Below are 12,506 nucleotides of genomic sequence, written 5' to 3'. Positions count from 1 at the left end.
CTGTGGCTGTTGTTGCTGATGATAGAAGCAGATGCTTGGTGCTGTAGAAATTTGCTCCCTATCTACAATGTGAGGCTCAGTGTCACGCTTCATGCCCTCCTCTGTGACTGTGCTTCCCGTCTGCTCTTCCTCAGATGACCCCATGCATATCATGGCTCCCTAGGTCTTTGTCCTGGGTTCCCATTCCATCTCATCCCACTGAACCCAGCGATCCCAAATAACAGCCTACAACAGTAGGACATGGCACAGAGAAACATTGTTGTAGCCTCACTATATTAAAAACAAAAAAAGTTTTCACATTTAAGCTTTTTTCACCTAACATTCCTATTTGTGACTTCTTTTGGAAAATTGGAGTATCTCACCCTGCCAGACCTGTGTTTCCATGTGACTACAGCCATCTACAGCCTTCATCAAGGTGCCCCCAAGTTCATACCATGACTCACAGCTACCTTCACTTTACTCTGCTAATTTCCAGGCCCTCCAGGCAGTTCAGGCCACCACTCCTGTTGTACTATCCCTAGTAGGTTGTGACCCCAGGAAACAAGGACAGCCAAATTTATATTTCTCACACTGGCTTGGCCCGCATGCGCACAGCCAAATTTCCACACATGTTCCAGTAAATGTCTGACTTGCTCTCGTCAGAGCCTGCTATCCTCACTCATGGCAATTTCTACCCTTCTCGGGACCTTTTAGCATGACCTGCAGAACTTAATGATCCTTCTGAGAGAGTGTTTGAATCCAGAATTCTAAGAGAAAACACACACACACACACACACACACACACACACGTTATGCATTAATCAATACTTGGTGGCATGCTAGTTGAGAATCATCCTTCTATAAGAAGGATCTAGTTATGCAATAAGAAAATATAAAAACTGATGTTGTAAGCAAGGAAGGCAGGTCAATAACTGTTGGAACAGTTGGGACATGAGCTAGAGCATACTGGAGCCATGGTGGCAAGGTATGAAATCGAGGCTGTAGTGAATCCAAAAGACACTGCAGAGGGAAGTTTGGGGACAGATAAAACTAAAATAAATTTTTTAAAAGCAGATGCAAAACCTAAAATAAAGCTACAGAATGAGCTTGAGGGTTGGTGGTGCCACTGATACATAGGTGGAGGCAGAGACTTGGGGGGATGTGGACGGTGCTGAAGATGATGCCGAGTCCCATTTTTGGCGTACTGAGTCAGATGCCAGCCGACAGCTAAATAGATTCAGTGCAGCTGGAGGGAAGACACGGTGTGGAGAGTGGAAGGTGGATCGGAGCCGTGGTTTTAGAAGCTGCCCACATACGTGTGGTTTTCCAAAAGCTCTCTCTGAGAGAGAAGAAAGAGAAATTGGAACAAAGGAAAGAGGAAGGAAAAAGAGGGCCACACAGGAGGTGAAGAGTCAAGAGATAAGTAGGAGATAGAGCAAAGAAGTAAAGAAATCAAGGTGATAGTTTGATATAAAAGGGACTTTTCTAAAAAAAAAAAAAAAAAAGGGACTTTTCTAGCAGGATCCACTGAGCAAGGGAGGGTATATCTACGTAATATATCTACATGAGATTACTGGACTTGGCTAGGAGAATGTCATTCAGTTGTTCAATAAATAGACACTAAGCATCTATTATTTTCCAGAAAGTGTGCTGGGAAGAACCATTCAACATGGAGATTATATCAATCAGTAGGGCCTAGGTTTGGCTACAGCACTAACTCCCAAATCTCTATGGCTTAAAACAACAAAGGCTTATCTCATACTCATGCCAGGGGCTCTGATCCCTGTCCTTCTCATTCTGGCACCAACCTGATAAAGCAGCCACCCTTTGAAACATGGCAATTGCCATGACAGACAGAGAGAAAATGTGCATCAGCAATTAAAGCTTCTCCTGGAACATGAAAGCAAGCTGGGTGGTCACGTCTAACTTTAAGGGGCCGCGAAGTATGACTCTCACAGACTGGAGCGTGTGTGCACAGCCCCTGTGAGTTCCCCTGGAGATGATTTTAAGGAAGAGTAGATGAAATTCACAGCTCTGGATATTTACCTTTCATTTCCTTGAATCAAGGCTTACAACCCAATGTGCGGGGCCCAGGGCGAGATGAAAATGCAGGTCCCCAGGGGGGAGGCAGAGACGTCCCTCACCTCTACCCTCAGGCCCACCACCTCAACTCATGGTGGACAGATGGCCCCCAAAATATTGTAACCTCTGCACCTGATGGACTTGTTACCTGGATCGGGGGCAGGCAAGAGGCCGATTACGGCTTGGCACTGACAACTCAGAGAAGGATGGCACCACCTGGCCCCACCCCGGCTGCTACAGGGCATGAGTCTGATCCTGACCCTCCCCTGACCCATACCCAGGCACCATAGGGAGCTGAGAGCAGTGGCAGAAAATGGGCCTGTCGTCATCCCACAGATGTCACCCAGCCACCACCCCAGGCTGAGAGTGGCAGCAACAACAGGACCAAGGCCAGGTGAGATCTGGTCCGCAGAGGGCAGGCAGTGAGCAGTAGGGAGGTGGGAGGGGATAGAACATCTTAGAAGCTAAGGCCCCAGGCCCCCAGCACATGCCCCATCAGACTTCCCTTACAAAACACGAATTCAAATTGAAAATGTCTTCAAGACAGTGACCACGGAGTCCCTTTGGAGAGTAGGGCCCCGTGCAGTTGCACTGCGCCTACACCCATCGTAATGCCCTCCTGTAGCTAGAAGGACATTCCTCCATTCTATCCCATCATTTGCCTTTTCTTCTTTGCCTGTTCTTCTTTCCAGCTGCCCTTGAAACCACTTTCAGATGAGGAGCCATCCTAACAGGAAATTCATTTTGGGGATAATTTAAATCCCCACCTACCTCAACGTGCTTGACAATAACCTACTCTTAAGTCTTCTTCCAAGATATCGGGCTCTTGGTAACCCCCCTATCTGGGCCTGGGAATGGGCGTAAGGCAAAGGGGTGGAATGCACCAGTCAACTTTGCAAAGTTTGCAAGTTTGTCATTTATGCAAAGTCTAAGAACGCCAGTGTTGCTCGCAGGGAGATTGCATATTCGATAGGCCCTCAGCCTCCCTCTTTGCCAGTGAGGCAGCCTGCAGAAGTCAGGTGTCAGGGAAATAGAAATAGGTGGTCTTAATGTTCTCTCTGGTATTATATCTATCTGTAGAGCATATAGCTTACAACAGATTAGCGGACTCAACCTATACCGAGACCGTGGTAAGAGTGAATGCTGTTGACATTATCAGTGATTCCTGGAGGAGAATTTTCTTCCTTTTCTTCCTCTCCTTTCTTTCCAGAATTTATTTGTTCCCCTGTATACTTGGCTATCCTTTATCCCATTGCTATTTATCTCCCTGAAATAGCTTTGCGTATCTAACCATATTAAATCCACTTACTTATTGTTAGTTTATCTCTGTTTGGTGTATCGAATGTTTATTTATAAGCCACTCGTGTCTCTCAAATTTACCTGATTGTTGCCTGTCTATTCTGTTCGCTGGCATGTATCCGACTGGGCTGTGCATATATTTGCTACACTCAGATAACAGAAGTCTTTGGGTAAATATAACTATTCAGAAGTCCTGAAGGAAGGTTTGGAATACCTAAGAGGCAAAGAAAACATTCCTCTGTACCCAGAAAGTGCCCTAATACCCAGAAAAATGTGCTCCAGGTCGACTTCGAGTGTGTTTTGGAATAACGACAAAATCTGGCAGTCAGCCCTTAAGAGGAGATTAATCCCCTCTCTTAAAGGCTTTCAGTATCCTGAGGCTCCTCTTATCGCACATTGATTAGTGCTGGTGTGTGTAAGGCTGCCTCCGCAGTGTGTCCACATTCCCGGACTTGGTCCAGGAGAGTGCAGATTATCTGGTTCTCAATCAACATCAGCTCTTCGACACCTGACACAATGTCCAGTAGACAACAGGAGGTTCATCAACATTACTTGGCCTCATTTGACCCGGGATGTTACTTTCCTAATCTCTCATAGATGCATGTCTGGGATTATTCATATGTTCCTGTCTGTGATCTGTGGACACCCAAAGCATCCCACGATGGGACACTCTCAGACGAGCACTCAGAAGCCGAGCTGTGAGCCAGACACACCTGTGCGTGCACCTGGCCTCAAGCATTATTAGCTGGGATGTGTCATGTAACCTCTGAACTCCAGGCTTTCATCTGCAAAGTGGAAATAGTCCGAGTACCACCCTCATGGGTGTGCGATGAAGACAAAGTGAGACAATCAAGGCAAGCTCTCGAGTAGACAGCAGGCACTCAATAAATACCACCTCCTGCTGCTGTTCCTCCTGCCACCTGGCCAAATCTTATTTGTCAGATGCCTACGTCAGCATGTTAGAAAATGTGGGTGCAAAATGGGTGTCTCAGTGAATACTCCTTGGCATGTTGACTCCAAATTCTTCTCACTGTTCCATGTGGCATCTTCCCCACATGGCTGCCTGTCCCCAGGCAGAGGCGGTCTCTGGGCCTGACACGAGCCCACTCTCACTGAGGCCCCCCCAACCCCCGGCATGGCGGTAGCAGGGGAGAGATGTGATTATTTGGGCCTTCTGCTTAAATTACTTTGTGCCTGGGGTATGTATTTATTTGCCTGCAGCGAATTCAGAAGCATGAACAATGCTCATGTTCACGAAGTAACAGTTACTGATGTTTTCAAATTGTGCCCAGCAATTTCTGAGTGTGGATCTGAGAGGCAGGAAGAGGCCTGGGTTGGGTTTCATACATTAAGATGTCTTCCTTGCATGCGGGAAACATCAACTCTCAGTGGTTTGGTTGGGGATGAAGCATCCTTGCATGGGCCAAATCTTAGGCATTTCCGTGTCCCCCTTGCCATGGTAGGCTTCCTCATTCATTCACTGATTGATTCGTTCCACAAGTACAGTTGCAAGCTCTGCTCCTTGTCGACCATGGGGCTACATGTGGGGATACAAGCAAGATTTTTGCCTTTATGGATCTTAACCTTCTAAACATATGCCCAAATTTCAGGTACTGCTTGGTGCCATGGCAGGAAAAGTAATGCAAGGCAAAGAAATAGAGAACAAAGGGAAGGGGTGCAGAGGGTGGGCGTACAAGTATTTTCTTTAGGTCATCAGAGCAGAATAAAGTGAGGGAATGAGGCAGGTGAGATGCGGGGGCGGGGGGGTGGCAACATGTTCCAGGCAAGACAGCTGCAAGAGCAAAGGCTGCTGGGGGGTGCTGGGGAGGCGCATGAGGGAGGGGACACTCAGGAGATGAGTCAGGTGGGAGACAGGGGCCTGATCATGCAGGACCTTTGGGATCAAGATAAAGAATTTTAAGATCACAGGAAAGAGGGATGAATGTCAGTGGGGGTGACTGGGAGCTCAGTCCAGCCAGGAGCATCCCAGCGAGTTGCTGCTGCTACCATCAGGGGCACCTGAGCTTCTGTGAGGTGGACACTGCGGAACTAGCTAGCTATGCAGCCATTCTGGGCCTCGGTTTTCCCATCCATAAGATGGGGATAATGATACCTATCCTTAGTGGTTCTCCTCTGAATTAGATGCATCTGGATGCACCAATGAACGGTTGCTATTTAGAGATAACACTACATCATACCATATTATTATTTTCAGGGATTTTTCCAAAATGAAAAAAGAGAAATGAGTGTGTAGGGAAGAATGGGGGCTGCCCTAATTTCTGGCCGTGGGCTCACCTTGTGTTTTTGCATTGGCAAACCTTTCTTGCCAAGTAAAACCTTGCTTCGAATAACCTGGAGGTTCCTTTCTTCAATGTAAGCCTCTTTAAAATAAAAATGCCCACTGTCCACCTCTTTGGAATGCCCCAGACTCTTCCTCACTCCCCTCCCGCCAGGCTCACTATCGTCTCTCAGCTTCTGCGGTGCCCCGGCCCCTCACTACCCCCACCCTGTGGCTGGTGTGCATGCTGCTTGCCCCCCTGACCACAAGGCATCATTACACAATTTTAGGAGCAACTGACCACATTGAACATGGTGTGACTAGCGTCCCCAGCAGGTGTAATACCCAGAGATCCTGCATGCCTCTCTCCATCGCTTGGAGCCCAGCCCCTAATTTCTCCCGGTTGACTTCTACTCCTACATAAGACTGTAGCTCAAATCTCATGTCTCAGGGAACATTCTCTGGCCTCCAGAATGGGCCCAGCCCCTCATAATTGCTCCCCTTGCCCATAAGCCTCTCTGGATCGTTAATCATAGTTGAAATCTTACTTTTTTCTTCATGTGATTATGTAACTGAAGCCAGTGAGCCCTGCTAGAGTGGAAACCCCATCAGCTTGGAAGCCACGGCCCACTTGTTTCTTTCTTGTTTCCTCACCATCACCATTTCTGTGCAAGTACAGTTTCTGGCAAAGAACAATCATACCATAAATGTTTGCTGAATGAATCACCAACCTTCCAGGAAGCATCTGTGTCTTTTATAGATCCTTTAGCATGTAGTTTTGTTACTCCAAAGCCTCACAGGAAAAAGGCAAAGAATCAGTGCACGACTGCCCCATGAGAAGAAAACCAGATCTTTTCCAAGAAAGCCAAGCCTGTGTGTGTTTACCAGTCTAGAAGGCAGAGGCGTTGTTCAACTCACCTTCCCATTCCCGGCAAAGAATGAATAGCCAATGTTTCTGGCTGAGGCTGGAAAGCCAGGGAAGTTGGGCTGCGGCTTGAGACCAGGCTGATCCAGAGAGCTTGTCTCTGATCCATACGCAAGGCCACTGGTCAGTCACATCCTTACAGTGAGGTTTTAGCATTTTGTCTTAACTGCCTTTCCCAAGATCGCCAATGACAATGCAGCTGTAGGTACTTGCCTGGTGTGTAATTCATCTGGACTACTCTAAAAAGAATGGCACAGAGTTTGGGGCTTAAACAACAGAAATTTCTGGAGTCTGGAATCCTGAGACAGGTGCCAGTGTAATTGGGTTCTACTGAGAGTTCTCTTTTTGGTTTCCTCACGTGACAGAGAGAGATGAAGACAGAAGCAGAGGTGGGGAGGAAGGAGCAAGCTCTCCTGGGTCTCTTCCTGTATGGGCACTAATCCCATACAGGGGCTCCACCCTTACAACCTAATTACCTCCCAAAGGCCTTACCTCCTAAAGCCATCCCATTGAGGGTTGGGGTTTCCACATATGAATTTTGAGGGGACAGTGCTTAACACTTGGGAAGCTCCATATTGAGATTTGTAGCCAACGTCATCTGTGCCTACAAGAGGTGACATGAGACATGCCTTCTATATCAAGAAAGTAACTGGGGCCATTTGTCCATTTAGCGGATCATGATTAAGCAACCACAATGGCAGGCCTTGTTCTAGGTGCTGGGGATTGAGAAGTGAAAAAGAAAGACAAAAGTGCCAGTCCTCAGGGAGCTGACTTGCTAGTTGGTAGAGGCAGTAGGTGAGTGTGTCAGATGATCAGCTCATGCTAAGGGCTATTGAGCATATCAAACAAGGTTATGTGTTCGATAATAATGCAAGGGGTTGGAAAAGATTTTAGATTGAGCTGTGAACCAAGTGATTTGTGGGAGCCCCAGCCATGCAAATACTTGGGAGAAACAGGGTTCCCAGAAGGGGGAACAGCAAGTGCAAAGGTCCTGGCACTTAGTTAAAGGCATTAACCAGTCATTGTGAGTACAAACTTACAGGCCCATTTTAAAAATTCACAATCATGACAAAAAGCAAATACATTCAGGGCACCACTTGGATTCCAAGTTGTTCTTTGTTCTCACTTTTTGGGCAAGCAGTGAACAAATTCAATATAGTTCTCTCTGTTTAATCTCCTATCTTTCCAAGATTTCCCTCAATCCACCTGTCTGTCTCTTCCTGAATAGCTGAAATGGCAGCCAGAGACTATGAGAAGTATGCATTCTTGTGAAGTCATGTCACGCTCACGTTACAGCGAGGCCACGTGGAAGAATGATAGAATTATCACTCCCTTTTATCACTCAGGAGAATTGTAAAATTGTGTGGTTATGGGTTTTGCTGTTGACCACACCTGTTTGATCAGCACACTCAGAGAATTTACAGGGCATTCATGGGATAAAATAAATATCCAGGGGAAAAAAAAGCCAAATGCCTTTGAAGGCTTCTGCTACACTGGTAAGTGGTCCTTATAAAGCAGCCTATTGATAGTTTGAGGATTAATAAAGAAAGACATTTGGGAAAGATTTTGTAAGAAGCAAATGCTTTTAAATTTTGAAGGGGTGGGAGAGGAGGAAGAAGAGTTAAAATGTGACAAAAGAAAATGAGAGTGCCTTATGTCAGGCTCACTAGGAGCAGAGCCTGAGGCAAGGATTTGGGTACAGGTGATTTACTGAGTGATTGCAATAAAACCTGTAAGGGAGTGAGGGAAGCAAGACAGTGCTGAGAAGGATGTGGTCCCAGGTAAAGTCTAACTTTGGTCTGAAGCTCAGATAGAGGGCTCTAGAATGTAAGCCCCAGTGGGTTTCTCCTCTTTTGAGGCAAGGAGGATGGACTTTTGTTTCCCGGTGTCAGTCAGTCATTGGTCATGGATGGTAGGGATGCATCTTAACCTTTCAGGTAAGGTGGCACCTGTTCAGCCTCTATGGACAATTCTCAAGGGGGGACAGCTGTGAGTCACCAGCAGGCCACCACTCACAGCAGCTGTGGGTGGCTGTACCAGAAGGGGATCTTGGTGGAGAACTCATAGAGTCTCCTGCACCTAGATTCTCCTTTAGAAAGGTCTGTCTTGCCACAAAATATGAACATCCATTCATTCAATTATTAACTCATTTATTCAATACATTTTCTTGAGCACCTACTGTATTTCAGAAATCAGTGTTACGACAATGAACAAAATGGATCTGTTGGTCGGCAGTTATCACCAAACTTAAGCAAATGAGACAGACACGACCAAACAAACCACGGCAAGAGTGCTGATAAGTTCCATAGTAAGAGAGGTCAAGGTCTGTAGGAGCTTTTATTAGGACCCCTGAATCTAGGGGAGACAGTCTAGAACAGTTTTGCCCATCACGGTAGCCATGAGCCATATATAGTTATTGAACACTTGAAATGTGTCTAATCCCACGTGAGATGCTCTGGAAGTATAAAATATACCTGGAATTTCAAAGACTCGGTATGGAAAGAAAATGTGAAAGATCTCGCTAATAATTCGTTATAAAATTTGCATGTTAGACTGACAACATCTTAGCTCTCCTGGGTTAAATAAAACATATTATCAAAATTAATGATACTTGTTACTATTTACTTGTTTCATGTGGCTTCTAGAAAATTTTAAACTACATATGTGGCTCACTTTGTATTTCCATTGAATGGCACAGGGCTTCTTGAAGCTTTCTGTCATACTTTCAGCATCCCAGATGGGCGTGCTGAACAATCCAGTAACAATCCACAATCCAGTTAACATGAATGTTCACAGAGTATCGCCTCATGATAATGAAGACATAGGCACATTGCTCCAAATTTAATATTGAGCACTTTCAATCATTTGAGACCACTATGGTTTGGATTGGATTGGTTTGGTTTGGTTTGGTTTGATTTGGTTTTAATAAACCCCTTCAATGATGGACTCCTCTTCATGTCTCCCTCTCATATCCTAAGGCTCACAAAAACACAGTTTCCTTCCATCCCACACATCTTTTAGATAATTGGACTTTGAAGAGTGTTTCCATCTACCATGGATACAATTCTCATTCTATCAGTCCCTTTTTCTCTTCTCTACGTGGCATGATTATGAATATAAATCTATAGATTCAAAAGTGAAGAGGCAAAGAAATATAAATGGTTTGAAGTGAGTCTCTTTTCAAGTAATTTTTTCCCCTACCCTAGTAAGATGTCACTCCGAGAGAGATTTCACAGCACAGCAACACTAGAAAGTATGATAATCGTTCAAAACATAATTGAAAGATTTCAAAAGTTGAACTGGAAGCATTTTTGTCAGAGTTTATTGCAAGTATTTTGTATCTTAAAAAAAAAAGTTTATGAAAGTTCTGTGACAAGAAGATAAATTATGGAACCATAAGAACAGGGAAATAAATGGATCCTGGCGACTGACAAACAGGGCAAATGACGAGAACATATAATTTTAGAACACAAAAAAAGGTAACTAAATTTGAAAAATTGCATTAGTGTATCATTTTCTGTATATGAGCCATTAGAGGGGAAAAGTGGAAATTACACCCTGTAACAAAGTAAAAATGTTTTCAGTGTTTAAAGGTAATTTTGTAATACTGCTACTATTACTTAAACTCTTACCTCTTATAAAAATCCAAAGACAGGACCCCTGGTGATATTACCTGTGTCTTAGGCAAAGAGCAACAATTTGAATTCCATTCAAATACATTTGTATTTTGCCAAGTGCTATCAAGCTCTGAGCTGCATAATTTGCCATATAAGTGAAATAGATACTTTTCCTCTGCACATTTATCACTCTCCTGTGGGCTTCATTACTGACAATCAAATCATAGAAGATGTACAAAATTGTCATGATGCACTTATTTTCTCATGATATTCGATACAAATAGTACTTCTTTACAAATGGCTCCCCCCCCCCCCCCACCATTTGCCATAACATTTTTGCGGGCTTTTCAGAATCTTACTAAAGTTCCAGTGATAGACTTTTTTTTTTCCCAAGCAAATATGTAGGACTCCTTGGAAAACAGATATTGCTATTTAGGGAAAAATTAAAAATACTTGACATAAACAAAAGTAGTATTGTTTCCAAGCAGTCCTTTAACTGTTACTTGCTAGATGTGTGTGTGTGTGTGTGTGTGTGTGTGTGTGCTGTGTAAGAGTGTTTATGAAAACAATAGATTCTAACTCAAGTTATCTCCCCTTTGAAATCACGCACATCCCATCATGGAATCATTTTTGAGAATTAAATATAGAGATGCACATCAAATGCCCAAAATCTAGTCAGGAAATTTAAATGAGGTAGTGGGCAAGAAGTATATATAACCCCCTCTGTCTAGCTTTTATTTTTACACTTTTAAAAACATCATGGGCACAGAGAAATTTTTGTTCACTCTAAAAGATGTGAGAACAGGCAGTTGGCCCTGTGCCTTCAACTGGCAAAACCATAGGGAGCAGTAGGGACTGTGGCAGATTGAAGAACACGCTCTGCCTCTGGGGGGGTGGGGGAGGCAGCTGCTCCCAGCCCCAGTTTCATGTTCCATGAGCAATGCAATGTTTTCCTTTACTTCTTTTCAAAAGAAGCCAGAAATCTGGATGCGTGTGTGTGTGTGTGTGTGTGTGTGTGTGTGTGTTTAGAAAGATACTTCTTGATTTTTAAAGGTTGATAGCATATTTTAAGTGTATAAACATTGAGCAAGCCAAGGAAAATACATTTCCTAGCCAGATATAGCCCGAAGACTGCCAGGGTGTGACTTCTGGGGAATGGTCTTCCCCAAGGGTCTGGGGCAACCAGGGTCATCATGCAAGGGTCATGGCGTCTGTCCTGAATCTCTACCTCTCTACTCTTCCTCCTAGGACCTGATCTATTGGAGATGAGGTCATCTATGGATAGAGATTATTTAAAATGTCATCTAGGTTAGCTGATTAAACTCCTCCACTTTTCTTACCAATGTAGGTGGTACTTGGACCTTCAAAGTAGTTAAGTCCCCCATCAACATAAACCATTACATCGTCGTCACCTAGTGAGTATGAGTCTCAGGGCAACAAACTAAAGATATATAAGGGAATATCACTTTCATTTTCTGGGTTTCAAGCTTATTCCTATTTTCAGCAAAGCAAACACAACTTTCTGACTCTGATCTGTTATAGGATCCCCTTCCTCTACGTCTCTGGGCTCTGGCTGCCAAGATGCACCAGAGCCATTTAGTTCCTGAGCTGTTGGCTTCCATTAGCTGAGCATTTTTTCTCCTCCCTCTTTTCTCCTCCTCCCAGCCAGGTGGAACTCCTTGCTTATCTGGGATGGGGGATGGGGAAGGTAGGGGAGAGGAAGACCCACTCTCAACTCTCAATTCTGGCCAAACTCTTTTTCTTAACCTTTTGTTACAAATCCTCTAAGTCTCTCAAGGTTTTTAGGCTTTTGGAGATAAAAGCCAAGGAGAGGTAGAAGGTATTTCTGCTTCCTGCTCAGCCACATCCTTTCCCTAAGGCAAGGAACACAACTGATGAGTACATACAAGTGTTAGAGACAGAAGCTAGGTTAATATTTCACTCAAGTATCCCGGAGCAGTAACAATTCCAGCATCTCTAACCACCTCTACTTGTTGGATACCAGCTCAGTATTCTGGGCCTACTAGGCCTCATCTTATTTATTTTTCAAGACAACCCTATGAAGTAAATATTAACTCTGTAAGTTGTCTATTGACAGTGCTGCATAACAAATACCCCTAAACCTGGGTGACCTAAAACAATAAACATTGATTTCACTCACCAATCTGAGGGGTCCAGCTGGGGCTGGGCTGGGCTGGGCTGATCTCAGGTGGCCCGGCTCATAAGTCTGGGGTCAGCTTCCAGGCTGGCTTAGGGACTCTGCTAATCTTGCCTGGGCTCACTCATATGATTTGGAATTGGCTAGCTGTGAACTGATAGAGAACAG

General features: G+C 44.6%; 1 protein-coding gene and 1 long non-coding RNA gene across 6 annotated transcripts in view; one reads left to right on the top strand and one right to left on the bottom strand.

Annotated features, from left to right (window-relative positions):
* The window catches only part of LOC121477742, a 29,610-nt gene extending 17,221 nt beyond the window's left edge, over positions 1–12,389 (bottom strand). For all 3 annotated transcript variants that reach the window (XR_005984353.1, XR_005984352.1, XR_005984354.1), the window contains exon 1: positions 12,342–12,389. This is a non-coding gene — a long non-coding RNA (uncharacterized LOC121477742). The remainder of the gene's footprint in view (positions 1–12,341) is intronic.
* Positions 1–12,506, top strand: part of TSHZ2 (teashirt zinc finger homeobox 2) — a 445,080-nt gene that overhangs the window by 124,232 nt on the left and 308,342 nt on the right. The gene's annotated exons all lie outside the window — the stretch shown is intronic.

The sequence above is a fragment of the Vulpes lagopus genome, chromosome 18 (genome assembly GCF_018345385.1).
Source record: "Vulpes lagopus strain Blue_001 chromosome 18, ASM1834538v1, whole genome shotgun sequence".
Lineage (NCBI taxonomy): Eukaryota > Metazoa > Chordata > Mammalia > Carnivora > Canidae > Vulpes > Vulpes lagopus.
The sequence above is the reverse complement of the archived record's forward strand: the minus strand, read 5'-3'. Positions and strand labels throughout refer to the sequence as shown.